Source organism: Oncorhynchus kisutch, linkage group LG9 (genome assembly GCF_002021735.2).
Source record: "Oncorhynchus kisutch isolate 150728-3 linkage group LG9, Okis_V2, whole genome shotgun sequence".
NCBI lineage: Eukaryota > Metazoa > Chordata > Actinopteri > Salmoniformes > Salmonidae > Oncorhynchus > Oncorhynchus kisutch.
The window spans coordinates 10,421,455-10,441,216 of record NC_034182.2 but is presented as its reverse complement, the minus strand read 5'-3'; the positions used below and the strand labels follow the sequence as shown (position 1 = coordinate 10,441,216).

General features: G+C 44.1%; 1 protein-coding gene across 1 annotated transcript in view; it reads left to right on the top strand.

Annotated features, from left to right (window-relative positions):
* LOC109896304 (signal peptide, CUB and EGF-like domain-containing protein 1) overlaps nt 1-19,762 on the top strand; it is a 137,724-nt gene that overhangs the window by 17,169 nt on the left and 100,793 nt on the right. The window lies entirely within an intron of this gene.

Sequence of the window (19,762 nt, the reverse complement as noted above, 5' to 3'; positions counted from 1 at the left end):
TTGGTGGGACATGTTTTGGCATTTGTAGGCATTATGTCTGATTCTGGGAAGCCAGGGAGGGAGGGAGGAGGAGGGGGGAGAGGAACATGCCATTAGGTGTAGTCAGGAATGTCTGAGGTAGATTCTCCTGGGGACGTTTCAGGACTATGTCGTTACAGTGTGAGTCTCACGTGATTTACTTTAGGACCACTGATGGGGTCTGAACAAATAGGTCGTTATCAATAAAACCTAATGATAAGGTACAGAGTGTTTCGATTTGCCTGACGGAGCGCAAGGAGACCCCCCCCCCCCCCCCCCAGCTCCACTAAAAGCATTGACAACTGCGTGCCGTTTTCAAGGGACTGTTAAATAAATGTGAACTATTTGCTTGTAATATCAACCACACCTCTTGAAGACCACAGTTAGATCATTTCTGATTATGCACGCTTTTCATGATCGCTTTTTTGTTGGCCACCATTCATTGGATATTTGAGGGACATCAAATGAAAGTGAACCATACCTGCCGGGTACGAGTGGTTTAGGTTCATTTCCCATCCTTTGTGGGCTCTACATGTCAAGAAGCAGAACGGCGCATTTGCCGCGGTACTGTGAGCTGATAATGTTTACTTTGCAAGCAACCGGTAGAAACGTTGTACATTTGGCATAAACATTGTGGTACATGATTGCTGCTGACAGACATGATAGGCTACAGTGATTGATGGACCAAGTCAAATTGGCTAACTAGCTAATAACAGATCACGTCAACATGGCCTGTTAACGAGCTAACCTTCAGGGGACAAACTAGATGGCTATATTTGCACGTCGTCTAAGAGGTGACGACAGTAGTCAGACTGACAGCTTGACCAGGACGAGGCCTTGCCGATGTTAAGTTCTTTCCAAAAGCCTCATCTCTGATGAAGCAAACTAAATGACACGTTTGCTAGCTAGCTAGCTACATGCCAAATGGGTATGCTACGGCCGCCCTCACATATCTGAAAATACATGATGGGCACGTAGTTGTCAACAGTTTTAGCAGAGCTGGGGGTCTCCTTGCCCCCCCCCAGCAGCTAAATCGAATGCTCTGCACATAATTGTGACGTTTTATTGATAGCGACCTGTAGAATGTGTGTTCTTATTGGACAACTTCAGGCAATGTGTAGGGCCTACTGAACATACACATGGATGGGATGTATTTGTACATGGTCCTCTCTGGTCTAGTCTGAGTTCGGCCTCACTGACTCTCATCTTGGACACAAACAGACCTCTGTCCTCTTTCAGTTCGCCAAGATGCTAATGAATCTTCAGTGATGATGAGCTTTTCTGTTCCCGCCCCAAGTTCCCCTGCAACCCCCCCCCCCACCACCCCACACCCAACGCCATAAACATAAACTAGCTCGTTTTCAGCAGCAAGTCAGAGAGGACAGAGGTCACCAGAGAAGGGCTCTCCCATTCCCCCTAACCCTAACCCACCTTCTGTTAGGACCAGGACAACACTGGAGTCTCCACAGCAATGGGATTGTAATTATTCCGAACTCTTAAACATGTCACTTTAATGTTACCCCTGTTGTTATTCTATTGACTTCCCAGAATTCAACTTGGCATGTCAAATGTTTATGTTACCGGTTGCAAATGGACAAAGGAAGGAAAAATGTCAGAGGGAAAATGAACAACTTAAGCTCCCCTCTTATTTAGGTTCAAGGATGAAATTCAAGGCTTGAAATCTGCCTGTTTTTTTATGTTTAGCAAGGCGGGATTGAGACACGGGGGGAGTTGTGTGAAACCTGTTTGATAGCTAGCTAATGTTTTGGTGTTGTTTTTTCTAATTTGGGTGTGCCTGTCTGTCTGACTGTGTATGTGTTTTAAGTGCCTGCAGCTGTTGTGTTGTCGGTGGCTGGTGGCAGAGGACTCGTTGGATTGTGTGTGTTGTGGTGAACTAAAGAAAATTAACACGAGGGAGAGAGATTTACTGCATGTGTCTGTGGCCACTTGGAAGGAATCAATGGGCCACATGCCGGTTATGTGTCAGCAGACCTGGGTTCAACTACTATTCAAAATCTTTGAAATACTTTCAGCGTTTGTTCTCGTCTGCCTGGAGTGCCAGATGGATAAGGTTTGCACCTTGGCGACTATTCTATGGATTCCATTGCGCCGGGCAAGATCAATCAAGCCCAGCGAATGTATTTGAAGTTAAATAATGTGCTATTTGAACCCAGATCTTTGTGTCGGAGTGGTTATAGAGGGTTCTCTAGTCGTCACACTGCCACTCCACAGCTGAGTGGAGGAAATTGGCCACATGTCTGTTAAAAAGTCATTAAGCAGACTATGCTGATAAGACGTAGCTTTAATAAACAGACACTAATTAGCTGTGGATGGAGAGTTCAAAGGGAGGGATCGGAAAGCAGTCAAGAGAGAAATCAAACACTTATAATCAGACATTTCCCACCGGGCACACACGGGTTGAATCAATGTCTTTTCCAGGTCATTTCAACAAAATGAACGTTGAACCGACGTGGAATAGACGTTGAATTGACATCTGTGCCCAGTGGGTTATGACGACACTTAATCACTATCAAACATTTATGATGCAACTTAATCATGATCAGTCATTTAAATAATGAAAAGTACAATGACAAGTGATTTAGTAGCTTTTATTTCATATTAATTTCTGATCTTAGTTCCATACCTAATTCTCTCTCTCTTTATCTCTCTCTTTCGCTCTCTCTCTCTTTCGCTCTCTCTCTTTCGCTCTCTTTTTCGCTCTCTCTCTCTTTCGCTCTCTCTCTTTCGCTCGCTCTCTCTCTTTCGCTCTCTCTCTTTCGCTCTCTCTCTCTTTCGCTCTCTCTCTCTCTCTCTCTCTCTCTCTCTCTCTCCTCCACCTCCTCCTCCTCTCCCTCTGTATTCTCTTGGTTATCTTGGCGGTGGATGTGAATTGGAGGCTGTCCAAGCCATTCCCCCTGAGGCGATGGACTTGCTCTCTATTTGACATCTTTATTGCGGAATGTCTCAAATACAACACAGAATGATGATGGGGATGAGAACAGAGTCAGGACCGCCAAGGGCCAGCGCACACCGCTCAGAGTCCTCCGCTGCTTCCAGGAGCTTCCTCGCTTTCTCTCTCTCTCTATCCAACCGTTCTTTTCTTCCCTGTCTGTCTGTCTGTCTTCGTCCTCTCTTCTTCACCTCTTCTATCCTTTTCATCTCTCAATTTCCCCCTTCATCTGTCATTGCTTTCTCTTTCTCTTTTCTTTCTGTCTCTCATTCTGTCAGCGGTCAGTATAGTTCTCCTTGACAGAGCACCGAGGTGGCGAATCACTCAACATCAGTGGGAGCCATTAGGTGTGGCTCAGGGAATGGCATCACTTCTCCACAACTGGTTGCCCAATCCCAAGTCTTTTAGTGAAGTGCATTCATTCAGGAAGATTCTATCAGCAGCTCTTCAGTGCTCTGCCTCCCGTCTCACTTTTTCTCTGAGATCATCTGTTAACGTGTTTTTATGCTGAGGCCTGCCTGGTTTGACACACATTGACAGGAGCTAAGGTCGCTGTCTCCTTAAAAATGTTATTTCGTGAAAACTTCACCCTCATCGGAGGTCATGACCTGGCTTTGTCATAGGCTCACAGCTTCCCAGCCAGTCCAGCACCCCCCCCCCCCCCCCCCGCTCTGCCTGCGTCGCCGTGCGTTGCCATGACGTGGGATGAGGCAGACAGCAGCTCGGTAACAAATGTCACAGGAGTATTAGAGGAGCAGATCAGAGCATCATCGCCACCAAGATATCTGATGGATGGATCTGGCACAGTCAGGTTGGAGGGAGAAACGTGGACGAGGTCATTGGGGTGGGCTCTGCGTGTGGCGATTTTGAGGGTACAGTTGTGGCCACTAAAAATCTTGCTCTCTAGCAGTGATAGTTTGCCACAGAAACCTGTACAGCTGTCATTTGTGCGCCCACAACTGTATTTCAGTTGGGTAGAGGTACGGAGTGATACTCAGGGTAGTCTGAAGAGTTACAAAAGCTCACGCATAATTAGCGGTATGCGGGTATAAACTGCCTTTATATGGGCATTTGTATTTGATTTATTTTACTAGGCAAGTCAATTAAGAACAAATTCTTATTTACAATGACAGCCTACCGGGGAACAGGGGTAGAACGACAGATTTTTACCTCATTCGGATGGGATTCGATCTAGCAACCTTTCGATTACCGGCACAATGCTCTAACCACTAGGCTACCTGCCACCCCGTATCAGGGTTTAAGGTAATTATATGTGTGTCGTTATATCATAGGGTTTTACCATTTGGCTGTATTTCATAGGCTTAGGGGTGGCGGTGTGGTAGAGGTGCTGTAGTGGGGTCCAGGATGTTTATTTGAGGTGTGATCACTGGTAGAGGTAGAGAGGCTCAGGGAGGTACTATTTGGGGTCTGGTGATTTATATTTGAGGCGTGAAGATATACAGTGTAAACTGTTTGAGTAATGAGCGTTGAGTTCTTGCGTATTGACTCATGGATATTTTAACATCACCACCTTTCGTGTTTACCCCTCATCACCAACTCTCTGAGATATAGGTGACTGCCAAAATAATGGAAACGCTTGAGTAAACGAGGGATACAAAGTATATTGGAAGCAGCTGCTTCCACACAGGTGCGGTTTCTGAGTTAATTAACATCCCATCATGCTTAATTAGGGTCATTTAAACATGCTGGGCAGGCCATTATTTTGGCTACCTGAGAGTGGCCACTTAATGGTTTGAAGTGCATGAAAACGACACGCCACGGCCGTCTCAGTCACCAGATCTCAACCCAATTGAACACTGGATTTATGGAGCAGCGCCTGAGAAAGCGTTTTCACCGCCGTCAACGAAACACCAAATGATAGAATTTCGTGAGGAAGAATGGCGCCGAATCTCTCCAAAAGAGTTCCAGACACTTGTAGAATCTATGACAAGGTGCATTGAAGCAGTTCTGGCTCGTGGCGGCCCAACGCCCTATTAAGACACTTTATGTTGGGGTTTCCTTTACTTTGGCAGTTACCTGTACACAAATAGTATCATGTGCGACACATAGGCATGATATAGGAACAACTATATAATGATTATGCTTAGCTGACACACATCGTCAACCCACAGTTTGCGGGGCCAAGCCGTAGTTTCCCCATGACTGTGTATGGACATCTATCATCGACCAATCACAATCTGTCCACTTCAATGGTAGGACTCATCAGTAACAACATTAGAGTTTCTTATAAAGTCTCTCCCAGTCATAAGAACCCTTTCACTCAATGCCATGTGAATGTATGGTTAGTCTGGGAACAACGGCAGACAGTTAACACAGTCGCAGACAAAGCACGTCTCTAGGGACTTGTCACCAGCCTCACACGTACGGCAGCATGGGTTGAAGTAGCTGGGATTATGGGTTGGAGGTCCTGTAAATTAGTCTTGTGTATTCCGTGACTGACTAGTGAGAATATAGGGTCTGTCTGTCCGGTTACTGTAACCGCCCGCCTCCTGTGTTCTGACTCATTCATCGCTGCTGTAAACAAGATGTCAGGACAGAACTCCAACAACGCTTCCTCCTGTGTTCTGACTCATTCATCGCTGCTGTAAACAAGATGTCAGGACAGAACTCCAACAACGCTTCGTCCTGTGTTCTGACTCATTCATCGCTGCTGTAAACAAGATGTCAGGACAGAACTCCAACAACGCTTCCTTCTGTGTTCTGACTCATTCATCGCTGCTGTAAACAAGATGTCAGGACAGAACTCCAACAACGCTTCCTCCTGTGTTCTGACTCATTCATCTCTGCTGTAAACAAGATGTCAGGACAGAACTCCAACAACGCTTCCTCCTGTGTTCTGACTCATTAATCACTGCTGTAAACAAGATGTCAGGACAGAGCTCCAACAACGCTTCCTCCTGTGTTCTGACTCATTCATCTCTGCTGTAAACAAGATGTCAGGACAGAACTCCAACAACGCTTCCTCCTGTGTTCTGACTCATTAATCACTGCTGTAAACAAGATGTCAGGACAGAACTCCAACAACGCTTCCCCCTGGGTTTGTACTCAGACGGGTTGCAAAGGCCCCTAAAGTGACTGTTATAAGGCGGCTGAACCAAGATACTCAATTGAAGCCAATTTGATGTGATTTGTTATATCTTGGGGGCTATAATCATAGACAGAAATGGTATTGGAAACAGTTTTGATTGTTAACACAGCCTTGTTACTTCCCAGTCCCTGTATCTCCGTGCTGCAGGTGCTCTAAGGTGTGTGATGCCGTGTCCACAGCCTGGCCACTCGTCAGTGAGGCTGCTGTACAACCAGGTCCAGTGGTCTGGGTCAGGGGGTTGGACTGGGGATCAGGGATCACTGTTGGGATTCTTCATTGTTAGGGTGTACTGCTGTTCCACTACTCTGAAGGCCGTTAACCCCAGGAAATACCACCTGTTGTTTTTCTCCACACCAACTACTTCTAGCAGACTGACGGAATGATAGATGACCAGAAACCTCAAGACTTGCAGCTTTGAAATTAAGGGACAAGAGGGGGGGAAACAGGGGGGAAGAAGAATGTGTAGAGAGAGAGAGATAGAGAGGGAGAGGGGAAGAGAGAGAGAGGGAGAGGGGAAGAGAGAGGGAGAGGGGAAGAGAGAGAGAGGGAGAGGGGAAGAGAGAGAGAGAGGGAGAGGGGAAGAGAGAGAGAGAGGGAGAGGGGAAGAGAGAGAGAGGGAGAGGGGAAGAGAGAGAGAGAGGGAGAGGGGAAGAGAGAGAGAGAGGAAGAGAGAGAGAGGGGAAGAGAGAGAGAGAGGGAGAGGGGAAGAGAGAGAGAGAGGGAGAGGGGAAGAGAGAGAGAGAGGGGAAGAGAGGAAGAGAGAGCGAGAGAGAGGGGAAGAGAGAGAGAGAAGGAACAGTCTGTCTTAACTGAACGTTTGTAGATAGTATGGTCCCATGTATGTTATGTCAACAAGTTTAGGCCACTAAGATTTAAGATTGCATAATTGCACTGCACTCTGATTAAAGGTCAGTCCTGTTCAGTTCCTCTTCAACCTTTTTGATTTAGACTTGTATTTATTTTTGTTTTGGCCGTGGACACAGCTGGGACCAATATGTTGATCATTTGGTGCCTTGCTATGGACGTCTGTAGGGCTCAGACAAGTTTATTTTCTTTCTGACGCGTCCTTTTCAGTCTTACGCGCAGACTTAGCCCAAGAGTGCCTTGGCCTCACAGCGGGACAGGCCCTGACTGCAGACGCATAGAATGTTGAAACTCTGACACGACAACACGGACAGATTGGGGGAAGGAAAGGGGGGAGACGTGGAGAGAGGGAGGAGAAGAGGAGGAATAGAGTAAGGGTTAGCCAACAGACTATTGCTAATATCTCTTTAGAGAGAGACTGGGTGAAACATGGAGGCCCAGGGAAGGGTCATCTCCACTCAAAGTCTATGGTTTGATTTATTTCTTCTTTTCACTCTTTCTCTTCTCCCCCATCTTCCCTCCTCTCCTGTCTACCTCTCCGCCCCTTATCTTTCTTACTCCTCTCGTTACCTCCAGGATGGGAAGTTAATATTTTGGTCCTCTAGCCGCTGTGGTAGGTAGATAACAAAAATCTAGCAGCCAGTGAGATTTTTTTTCCTGCCCAAATATTTTTATTCTCCATAATTAGACAAGTTAAATCACACCCCAAAAAAATGGATGAGCGTGTTTCTAATGTATTACTAGTAAGAAGTCATGGGGTAAATTGCTTTATTTCATAACATTTTTGGGACCTGCGAGACAGACATAGTTCAGTTGGCCCTTTAAGGGACACGCCGTTACCGTGGTAACTTGGGCACTGGCTTGTCTGTGATGAAAAAAGTCTCAGACTGTGACCTAGCAGCAGACAATTGCAGCAAACTCAAACTAACATTGAAAAACAACCTAGCATGTGAACAAAACAAGAAACACGAGGACAAAGTCACACTTTAGAAGCCGTTCTTGTCATTTCGACCAACTTCTACATGTGGGTTTAGGATTTTTTTTTTTATCCCACTGGTGAAATATACATTCTTACCCAACAATGACAAAATCTATCCACATTTGACAGGTGGCGGGTGTTAATTTCCAACCCTGGTCACCTCCCTTCTTCTACCCTTCCCTCCTCTCCTCTCCTTTCCCCATCGGCCTTCTCTCCCTTTGTGTCAAGCACATCCTCATCGCGTCCAAATAAAAGTTTACACAAGCAAAACAAAGGCACTCTAGTTTAAACTTGCAGAGTGCCTTGCCAGTGTTTATGTTTAAATGTTGGCAAAGATCAATTAAATGTGGAGATGACAGTTCAACAGCCCTCTGTCTCTCTCTCTCTCTCTCTCTCTCTCTCTCTCTCTCTCTCACACACACTCTCTCCCTCTGTCGCTCTCTCTCCCTCTCTCTCTCTCTCTCTCTCTCTCTCTCTCTCTCTCTCTCTCACACACACTCTCTGTCTCTGTCTCTCTCTCTCTCACACACACACACACTCTGTCTCTCTCTCTCTCTCTCTCTCTCTCTCTCCCTCTCCCTCTGTCTCTGATCTCTCTCTTCTCTGTATCTCTTTGTATTAATCTAAAGTAAAAGCCTCTGTCATATTGATGTCATCTGTTTAGTTTTGTCTATAGGCAGTGGTGGAAAAAGTACCCAATTGTCATACTTGAGTAAAAGTAAAGATACCTTAATAGAAAATGACTCAAGTAAAAGTGAAAGTCCCCCAGTAAAATACTACTTGAATATAAGTCGAAAAGTATTTGATTTGAAATTGACTTAAGTATCAAAAGTAAATGTAATTGCTAAAATATACTTGTCAAAAGTAAAAGTAAAAGTACAAGTATAAATCATTTCACATTCCTTCACAAACCAGACGGCACCATTTTCTTGTTTTTTAAATTTACTGATAGCCAACACTCAGACATAATTTACAAACAAAGCATTTGTTTTCAGTGAGTCCGCCTGATCAGAGACAGTCGGGAGGACCAGGGATGTTCTTTTGATAAATGTGTGAATTGGACCATTTTCCTGTCCTGCTAAGCATTCGAATTGTAACAAGTACTTTTGGGTGTCAGGGAAACTGTATGGAGTAAAAAATACATTGTTTTCTTTAGTAATGTAGTGAAGTAAAAGTAAAAGTTGTCAAAAATATAATTTGTAAAGTACAGATACCTCAAAAAAACACCTAAGTGGGGAAAATGCTGAAGAACAAAATGGCGGACGGAAGACAGGGTGGTGCGGCAGGTGCCGCTTCTCATTCGAATGCTGTAATTTTATCTAAACCATCAGGTGTACGCCGATCCCAGCTAAGTAACTCATGCAAAGAGTTAAAGCGCAATTATGTGTTTTATCTCCAGTACTCTGCCATGATTGTCAGTTATGTAGCTGCTCTACTGATAATCTCAGTGCGTCCTTGCTGGGATGACACAATCAGTCTACTACCGGAGAATATCAACACCAAACACATTGGTTCACCGTTCCACGGGAGCGGACAGTACACAGCATACCATAATGTTCTGAATAATGGCCAAGTCTACCTCGCTCCTTATTCTACTGAACCGCTTAGGCGTAACAAACACAAGTCCAACATTTATCGGAAACTGTTAAACTACCTGTTCGCTACCCTCCTGCTCTCCGGGGATGTACAACTCAATCCTGGGCCCAATATCACCGAGCCAGTGATACGCACCGGAGTGGATAGCGGTGGATGGCCTCGTCCAATGATCGTCGCCGCTGTGGAGGTGGGTGAGTGCTATGGTCCTATGGTTTCTCTCGACTCACCCGGTTCCAGGATAGATTTGGACTCTTCAAACATACCAGAGTCGCTATATGCGATCCCTGACTCTGCTTCTGGTACGCAAGCTATTTTAATTAGTTCCCCGCATCCAGTGCAGGCGGGAGGGATTGTTAATTGCGCTACCGAACTGCCCCTAATCAAAACGAAACAAAACGGCCTAAACCCAGCCGTCAGAAAACACAGAAAATTTAACTTTTTTCAATGTGTCAATCACTCTCGAGTCATCTGGGACCCACGAGCTAAGCCCAAGGGACTACTAGGGGGGCACTTGAACATTCGTAGTGTCATTCCAAAAAGTGATCAAATTCAACATCTACTCACAGACTCTAACCTTGACTTTCTCTGCCTCTCAGAGACATGGCTCCATAAACACTCTCCATGTGCTGCTTTGGTTGTGCCTGGCTACAATGTTTTCAGGAGAGACAGGATTGAACGAAGAGGAGGGGGTGTGATGATTTACATTAAAGAACATATCCGATGTAAACAAATTGAGTGGTCATGTGATAATGAACTAGAATGTATCGGCCTGAACGTTACACTGTCTCCCCAAATGTCTTTTACCCTCATTGGAATGTATAGGCCACCTTCCACCAAAAGTGTGTTTTTTGATCAGCTTAATACTATGCTTAGGGAATGTGATTTTGGGAAAGAGGTCATCTTAATGGGAGATTTTAACATTAATTATGAAGACAAGTGTTGTAGGAAAACCCTCAAACGGATCACTAATACCTTTGACCTTACACAGCTAGTTAAAGGGCCAACCAGGGTGACTTGTTGCTCTAAAACACAGATTGATTTGGTGTTCAGTAATAAACCAGAGAGAGTGACTAAATAATTTAATATGGTTACTGGGTTGTCTGATCATAATCTGACACTTATAGCCAGAAAGCTGTCTAAGAGCAGGTTTAACCTCTCTACTGTTAGAAAGCCGGATCAACTCAGAATACCTAAGAGTGAATTAAATAATTTTGAAAAAGCAATTAAGGGAATAAACTGGAATGATCTCTTGTCCTATACAGACGTGGAAGCTGATAGTCAGGTTTTTCTATCCACAATCCAGACTACAATAAATGGCTTCCTAAAGAAAATCAAATCCAAACCTGGCCAAAAGAGCACTCTTCCTTGGCTAAATGGAGAAATCTGGAAATTGATGAAAGAACGAGATTATGCTCTAAAAATAGCCCTAAAATCTAAATTAGAGCATGACAGACGTAGGTTTACCATGTTGAGAAATAAGGTGATGAAAGAAATCAGACAGGCCAAGGCAAACTTTTTTATTAACATAATTGGTGAAGCAAAGGGAAATTCTAAATTGATATGGGAGAATCTAAAAAAGTTAACAGGGAAAGACCATAGTAACACTGCAAAAAGACTAGAAATCATGGTGAATAACAATCTAACACAGGATGCAGTCGAAATAGCAATAGCCTTCAAATCCTACTTTATTGACTCTGTCAGGGTACTGACACAGAACCCCTCCACTTGTTTCTTGGGCTCAGTGCTAGTGAATGACACTCAACCTGTCTTCATCATAAGGGAGGTTTCTGAGTCAAAGGTGAACAAGGTGATTAGCTCACTAAAGAACTCTAAAGCCAAAGATGTGTTTGGGATGGACTCTACCTTTCTTAAAAACTACAAAGAGTCACTCATTGGCCCCATTACTAAGGTCACCAACACATCTATTGGTCTCGGTGTGTTTCCAAGGGTATGGAAGTCGGCCATAATAACGGCCATCTTTAAATCAGGCGACCCTGCTGACGTGAGTAACTACAGGCCCATTAGTATACTACCTGTGGTGTCAAAGGTTGTTGAAAAGTGTGTAGCAGAACAACTGATTGCCCACCTCAACAACAGCCCCTTCACATTACACTCCATGCAGTTTGGCTTCAGAGCGAAACACTCCACAGAAACGGCCAACTGCTTTCTTCTGGAAAATGTGAAGTCCAAGATGGACAAAGGGGGTGCTGTTGGGGCTGTGTTTCTGGACCTAAGGAAGGCTTTTGATAGTGTTAACCATGAGATTCTCATCACAAAATTGTCCAAGTTCAACTTTTCCCCTGATGTCTTGAGATGGATGAAATCATACCTTGAAGGCAGAACTCAGTGTGTCAGAGTGAGCAATGAGCTGTCGCCCACTCGTAGCTATGATGTGGGCGTGCCCCAAGGGTCAATACTGGGGCCCCTCCTGTTCAGCCTGTACATTAATGATCTGCCTTCTGTCTGTACTGGGTCTGAAGTTCAAATGTATGCAGATGATACAGTGATATATGTGCATGCAAAGAGCAAACAACAAGCTGCACAAGAACTCACTACTGTAATGGTCCAGGTTACAAAGTGGCTCAGTGACTCGTGTTTCCATCTCAATGTGAAAAAAACAGTTTGATGCTACTGAGCCAGATGTCTATGTGTCAGGGGAGAAGCTCCAGGTGGTATCCGATATTAAGTACCTTGGCATCATACTTGATTCCAACCTCTCTTTTAAAAAGCATGTGAAAAAGGTCATTCAAATAACCAAATTCAACCTAGCTAATTTCCGATTTATACGAAATTGTTTGACTACAGAGGTAGCAAAACTGTACTTCAAATCTATGATACTCCCCCACTTAACATACTGCTTGACTAGTTGGGCCCAAGCTTGCTGTACAACATTAAAACCTATTCAGTCTGTCTACAAACAGGCTCTCAAAGTGCTTGATAGGAAGCCCAATAGCCATCATCATTGTCACATCCTTAGAAAGCATGAGCTCTTGAGTTGGGAAAATCTTGTGCAATACACCGACGCATGTCTTGTATTCAAGATCCTCAATGGCCTGGCTCCCCCTCCACTCAATATTTTTGTTAAACAGAAAACCCAGACATATGGCAGCAGATCCACAAGGTCTGCCATGAGAGGTGACTGTATAGTTCCCCTAAGGAAAAGCACCTTTAGTAAATCTGCATTCTCTGTGAGAGCTTCCCATGTCTGGAATACACTGCCATCAGACACACATAACTGCACCACATATCACACTTTCACAAAATGCTTGAAGACATGGCTAAAGGTCAATCAGATTTGTGAACATGGTCCCTAGCTGTGTGTTGCCGCTCTCCATGTTGTCTGTTGTCTGTAGCTTGTGAGGTGTGGAAACACTTTGTTGCTTTTATGAATTTTGTCTTGCTGCTTTTTGTTTTATGTTGCTCTGTCTGTATGCTATGTCTTGCTTGTCCTATGTTGCTATGTCTTGCTTGTTCTATGTTGCTATTGTCTATATTGTAATTGTTTTTAATAACCTGCCCAGGGACTGCGGTTGAAAATTAGCCGGCTGGCTAAAACCGGCACTTTTACTGAAATGTTGATTAATGTGCACTGTCCCTGTAAAAATAAAAATAAACTCAAACTCAAACTCAAGTGCTTGGAAGTATTTTTACTTAAGTACTTTACCCCACTGTCTAAATGGAGATGAGAAAGCACTTTCAACTTCAATCGGGGTCTTCTAAGAGATCAGCTCCAGATTGTAGTGCAGGCCTTTACTCGAGAAGGCTGTGTATTTTGGCTCAGGACAGTGGTGAGGTTTGTCTCTATGGCTTAGTGCGAAGTGAATGGGACTGGGAGTAGGAGAGTAGTGAGGTGTGTCATGGGGTATTTTGTGTAGAGAAATGTATATTACATGGTGGATTGTGTTGGCGGATGCTGCAGAGGGCATCTGCTTGGTAGAGCTCTGAACAGATGCTGTTTCACCCTGCAGCCTCGCTGTGACATGTCTCTCTACAGTCCAGGCTTGAGAGAGCTGCTCAGCTAAAACACGGTGTGTTATCCTAAGTCAGCCATTTTAGGTCCTCCCTCACGTATGAATCTATCACTTTCGAAGAAACAGACTCCCTCTTTATTAGTCATTTTCCCATCAGTCCCGCTGGTCCCTCTCTCCTAATCAGCTGGGACCAGAGGACGTGGGACTGTAGCTGGGCTGGAGGAGTTGAAGGGGTCTGGCTGAAGCCATTGAGCAGTTGAAACACTGGCACCACTGGTTTTGTTCCATGTTTTAGAAGGCCCTCTGCTCTCCTGAGACTGTACAGCCTTTTGAGACACTCAGATACATTGGCAGGTGAATACAGCAATAGAGGTCAGAGGATGTTACCTTTATGTAACTGGGCAAGTCAGGTAAGAACACATTCTTATTTACAATGACGGCCTAGGAACAGTGGGTTAACTGCCTTGTTCAGGGGCAGAACAACAGATTTTTACTTTTGTCAGTCCAACACTCTAACCACTAGGCTACCTGCCGTGAGAGACCATCGAGGGAGAGATGGGGTAGGGAGGGAGGGAAGGGGAGACAAAGCTACAGTTGAAGTCGGAGGTTTACATACACCTTAGTCAAGTACATTTAAACTCAGTTTTTCACAATTCCTGACATTTAATCCTAGTAAAAATTCCCTGTCTTAGGTCAGTTAGGATCACCACTTTATTTTAAGAATGTGAAATGTCAGAATAATAGTAGAGAGAATGATTTATTTCAGCTTTTATTTCTTTCATCACATTCCCAGTGGGTCAAAAGTTTGCATACACTCAATTAGTATTTGGTAGCATTGTCTTTAAATGGTTTAACTTGGGTCAAAAGTTTTGGGTAGCCTTCCACAAGCTTCCCACAATAAGTTGGGTGAATTTTGGCCCATTCCTCCTGACAGAGCTGGTGTAACTGAGTCATGTTTGTCGGCCTCCTTGCTCGAACACGGTTTTTCAGTTCTGCCCACTAGGATTGAGGTCAGTGCTAGCCACTCCAATACCTTGACTTTGTTGTCCTTAAGCAATTTGCCACAACTTTGGAAGTATGCTTGGGGTCATTGTCCATTTGGAAGACTAATTTGTGACCAAGCTTTAACTTCCTGACTGATGTCTTGAGATGTTGCTTCAATATATCCACGTAATTTTCCTACCTCATGATACCATCTATTTTGTGAAGTGCACCAGTCCCTCCTGCAGCAAGGCACCCCCATAACATGATGCTGCCACCCCCGTGCTTCATGGATGGGATGGTGTTCTTCGGCTTGCAAGCCTCCCCCTTTTTCCTCCGAACATAATGATGGTCATTATGGCTAAACAGTAAAATTTTTGTTTCGTCAGACCAGAGAACATTTCTCCAAAAAGTACGATCTTTGTCCCCATGTGCAGTTGCAAACCGTAGTCTGGCATTTTTATGCCGATTTTGGAGCAGTGGCTTCTTCCTTGCTGAGTGGCCTTTCAGGTTATGTTAATATACAGTGGGGCAAAAAAAGTATTTATGAGAGAGGCCTATAATTTTCATCATAGGTACACTTCAACTATGACAGACAAAAGTAGGAAAAAAATCCAGAAAATCACATTGTAGGATTTTTAATGAATTTATTTGCAAATTATGGTGGAAAATAAGTATTTGGTCACCTACAAACAAGCAAGATTTCTGTCTCTCACAGACCTGTAACTTCTTCTTTAAGAGGCTCCTCTGTCCTCCACTCGTTACCTGTATTAATGGCACCTGTTTGAACTTGTTATCAGTATAAAAGACACCTGTCCACAACCTCAAACAAGAACAGTGAGCAAAAATCCCAGAACCACACGGGGGGACCTAGTGAATGACCTGCAGAGAGCTGGGACCAAAGTAACAAAGCCTACCATCAGCAAGGGCATTGAAGATGAAACGTGGCTGGGTCTTTCAGCATGACAATGAAGGAGTGGCTTCGTAAGAAGCATTTCAAGGTCCTGGAGTGGCCTAGCCAGTCTCCAGATCTCAACCCCATAGAAAATCTTTGGAGGGAGTTAAAAGTCCGTGTTGCCCAGCAACAGCCCCAAAACATCACTGCTCTAGAGGAGATCTGCATGGAGGAATGGGCCAAAATACCAGCAACAGTGTGTGAAAACCTTGTGAAGACTTACAGAAAACGTTTGACCTCTGTCATTGCCAACAAAGGGTATATAACAAAGTATTGAGATAAACTTTTGTTATTGACCAAATACTTATTTTCCACCATAATTTGCAAATAAATTCATAGAAAAATCCTACAATGTGATTTTCAGTTTTTTTTTCTCTCATATTGTCTCTCATAGTTGAAGTGTACCTATGATGAAAATTACAGAATTCTCTCATCTTTTTAAGTGGGAGAACTTGCACAATTGGTAGCTGACTAAATACTTTTTTGCCCCACTGTAGGACTCGTTTTACTGTGGATATAGATACTTTTGTATCTGTTTCCTCCAGCATCTTCACAAGATCCTTTGCTGTTGTTCTGGGATTGATTTGCACTTATCGCACCAAAGTTCGTTCATCTCTAGGAGACAGAACGTGTCTCCTTCCTGAGTGGTATGACGGCTGCCTGGTCCCATGGTGTTTATACTTGCGTACTATTATTTGTACAGATGAACGTGGTACCTTCAGGCTTTTGGAAATTGCTCCCAAGCATGAACCAAACTTGTAGAGGTCTACTATTTTCTTCTGAGGTCTTGGCTTATTTCTTTTGATTTTCCCATGATGTAAAGCAAAGAGGCACTGAGTTTGAAGGTAGGCCTTGAAATATCAAATCAAATGTATTTATATAGCCCTTCGTACATCAGCTGATATCTCAAAGTGCTGTACAGAAACCCAGCCTAAAACCCCAAACAACAAGCAATGCAGGTGTAGAAGCACGGTGGCTAGGAAAAACTCCCTAGAAAGGCCAAAACCTAGGAAGAAACCTAGAGAGGAACCAGGCTATAAGGGGTGGCCAGTCCTCTTCTGGCTGTGCCGGGTGGAGATTATAACAGAACATGGCCAAGATGTTCAAATGTTCATAAATGACCAGCATGGTCAAATAATAATAATCACAGGCAGAACAGTTGAAACTGGAGCAGCAGCACGGCCAGGTGGACTGGGGACAGCAAGGAGTCATCATGTCAGGTTGTCCTGAGGCATAGTCCTAGGGCTCAGGTCCTCCGAGAGAGAGAAAGAAAGAGAGAATTAGAGAGAGCATACTTAAATTCACACAGGACACCGGATAGGACAGGAGAAGTACTGCAGATATAACAAACTCACCCTAGCCCCCCGACACATACACTACTGCAGCATAAATACTGGAGGCTGAAACAGGAGGGGTCAGGAGACACTGTGGCCCCATCTGAGGACACCCCCGGACAGGGCCAAACAGGAAGGATATAACCCCACCCACTTTGCCAAAGCACAGCCCCCACACCACTATAGGGATATCTTCAACCACCAACTTACCATCCTGAGACAAGGCAGAGTATAGCCCACAAAGATCTCTGCCACGGCACAACCCAAGGGGGGGCGCCAACCCAGACAGGAAGATCACATCAGTGACTCAACCCACTCAAGTGACGCACCCCTCCTAGGGACGGTATGCAAGAGCCCTAGTAAGCCAGTGACTCAGCCCCTGTAATAGGGTTCGAGGCAGAGAATCCCAGTGGAAAGAGGGGAACCGGCCAGGCAGAGGCAGCAAGGGCGGTTCGTTGCTCCAGAGCCTTTTCGTTCACCTTCACACTCCTGGGCCAGACTACACTCAATCATATGACCTACTGAAGAGATGAGTCTTCAGTAAAGACTTAAAGGTTGAGACCGAGTTTGCGTCTCTCACTTGGGTAGGCAGACCATTCCATAAAAATGGAGCTCTATAGGAGAAAGCCCTGCCTCCAGCTGTTTGCTTAGAAATTCTAGGGACAATTAGGAGGCCTGCGTCTTGTGACCGTAGCGTACGTGTAGGTATGTACGGCAGGACCAAATCAGAGAGATAGGTAGGAGCAAGCCCATGTAATGCTTTGTAGGTTAGCAGTAAAACCTTGAAATCAGCCCTTGCCTTGACAGGAAGCCAGTGTAGGGAGGCTAGCACTGGAGTAAGATGATAACATTTTTTGGTTCTAGTCGGGATTCTAGCAGCCGTATTTAGCACCAACTGAAGTTTATTTAGTGCTTTATCCGGGTAGCCGGAAAGTAGAGCAATGCAGTAGTCTAACCTAGAAGTGACAAAAGCATGGGTTAATTTTTCTGCATTATTTCTGGACAGAAAGTTTCTGATTTTTGCAATGTTACGTAGATGGAAAAAAGCTGTCCTTGAAACCGTCTTAATATGTTCTTCAAAAAAGAGATCAGGGTCCAGAGTAACGCCGAGGTCCTTCACAGTTTTATTTGAGACGACTGTACAACCATTAAGATTAATTGTCAGATTCAACAGAATATCTCTTTGTTTCTTGGGACCTAGAACAAGCATCTCTGTTTTGTCCGAGTTTAAAAGTAGAAATTTGCAGCCATCCACTTCCTTATGTCTGAAACACATGCTTCTAGCGAGGGCAATTTTGGGGCTTCACCATGTTTCATTGAAATGTACAGCTGTGTGTCATATGCATTGCAGTGAAAGTTAATATTATCTTTTCGAATGACATCCCCAAAAGGTAAAATATATAGTGAAAACAATAGTGGTCCTAAAACAGAACCTTGAGGAACACCGACATTTACAGTTGATTTGTCAGAGGACAAACCATTCACAGAGACAAACTGATATCTTTCCGACAGATAAGATCTAAACCAGGCCAGAACTTGTCCGTGTAGACCAATTTGGGTTTCCAATCTCTCCAAAAGAATGTGGTGATCGATGGTATCAAAAGCAGCACTAAGGTCTAGGAGCACGAGGACAGATGCAGAGCCTCGGTCTGATGCCATTAAAAGGTAATTTACCACCTTCACAAGTGCAGTCTCAGTGCTATGATGGTGTCTAAAACCAGACTGAAGCATTTCGTATACATTGTTTGTCTTCAGGAAGGCAGTGAGTTGCTGCGCAACAGCATTTTCTAAACATTTTGAGAGGAATGGAAGATTCGATATAGGCCGATAGTTTTTTATATATTCTGGGTCAAGGTTTGGCTTTTTCAAGAGAGGCTTTATTACTGCCACTTTTAGTGAGTTTGGTACACATCTGGTGGATAGAGAGCTCTTTATTATGTTCAACATAGGAGGGACAAGCACAGGAAGCAGCTCTTTCAGTAGTTTAGTTGGAATAGTGTCCAGTGTGCAGCTGGAAGGTTTAGAGGCCATGATTATTTTCATCATTGTGTCAAGAGATATAGTACTAAAACACTTGAGTGTCTCCCTTGATCCTAGGTCCTGGCAGAGTTGTGCAGACTCAGGACAACTGAGCTTTGAAGGAATACGCAGATTTAAAGAGGAGTCCGTAATTTGCTTTCTAATAATCGTGATCTTTTCCTCAAAGAAGTTCATTAATTTATTACTGCTGAAGTGAAAGCCATCCTCTCTTGGGGAATGCGTCTTTTTAGTTAGCTTTGCGACAGTATCAAAAATGAATTTCGGATTGTTCTTATTTTCATCAATTAAGTTGGAAAAATAGGATGATCGAAATACATCCACAGGTACATCTCTAATTGACTCAAATGATGTCAATGAGTCTATCAGAAGCGTCTAAAGCCATGACATCATTTCTTTGAATTTTCCAAGCTGTTTAAAGGCACAGTCAACATAGTGAATGTAAACTTCTGACCCACTGGAATGGTGATACAGTGAAGGATAAGTGAATTAATCTGTCTGTAAAAAATTGTTGGAAAAATAACTTGTGTCATACACAAAGTAGATGTCCTAACCGACTTGCTAAAACTATAGTTTGTTAACAAGAAATTTGTGGAGTGGTTGAAAAACGAGTTTTAATGACGTAAACTGTATATGTACAGTACCTAACAATAAAACACTATATTTAAAGGTTTATTAGGCACCTAAACAATATATACAATAGGCCTATATTTTTGTCAGACAGGCACAAAGGCATGCAGACAGACCAAATGTAAATGGAGTTCACTGCTTTACACTGGAACATGTGTGCATAGATAAAACACACACCACACAAGACCCTTATCCTCATCTCCCCTCCCCTCTCCCTCCCCTCCTCTCCCCTCTCCCTCTCCCTCCCCTCCTCTCCCCTCTGCCTCCCTGTGTTAGCATGACAGTAAGCACTTTCCTCTCCCCGCTAACGGTTAACAAGGCCTGAAGGCCTCTGTCTT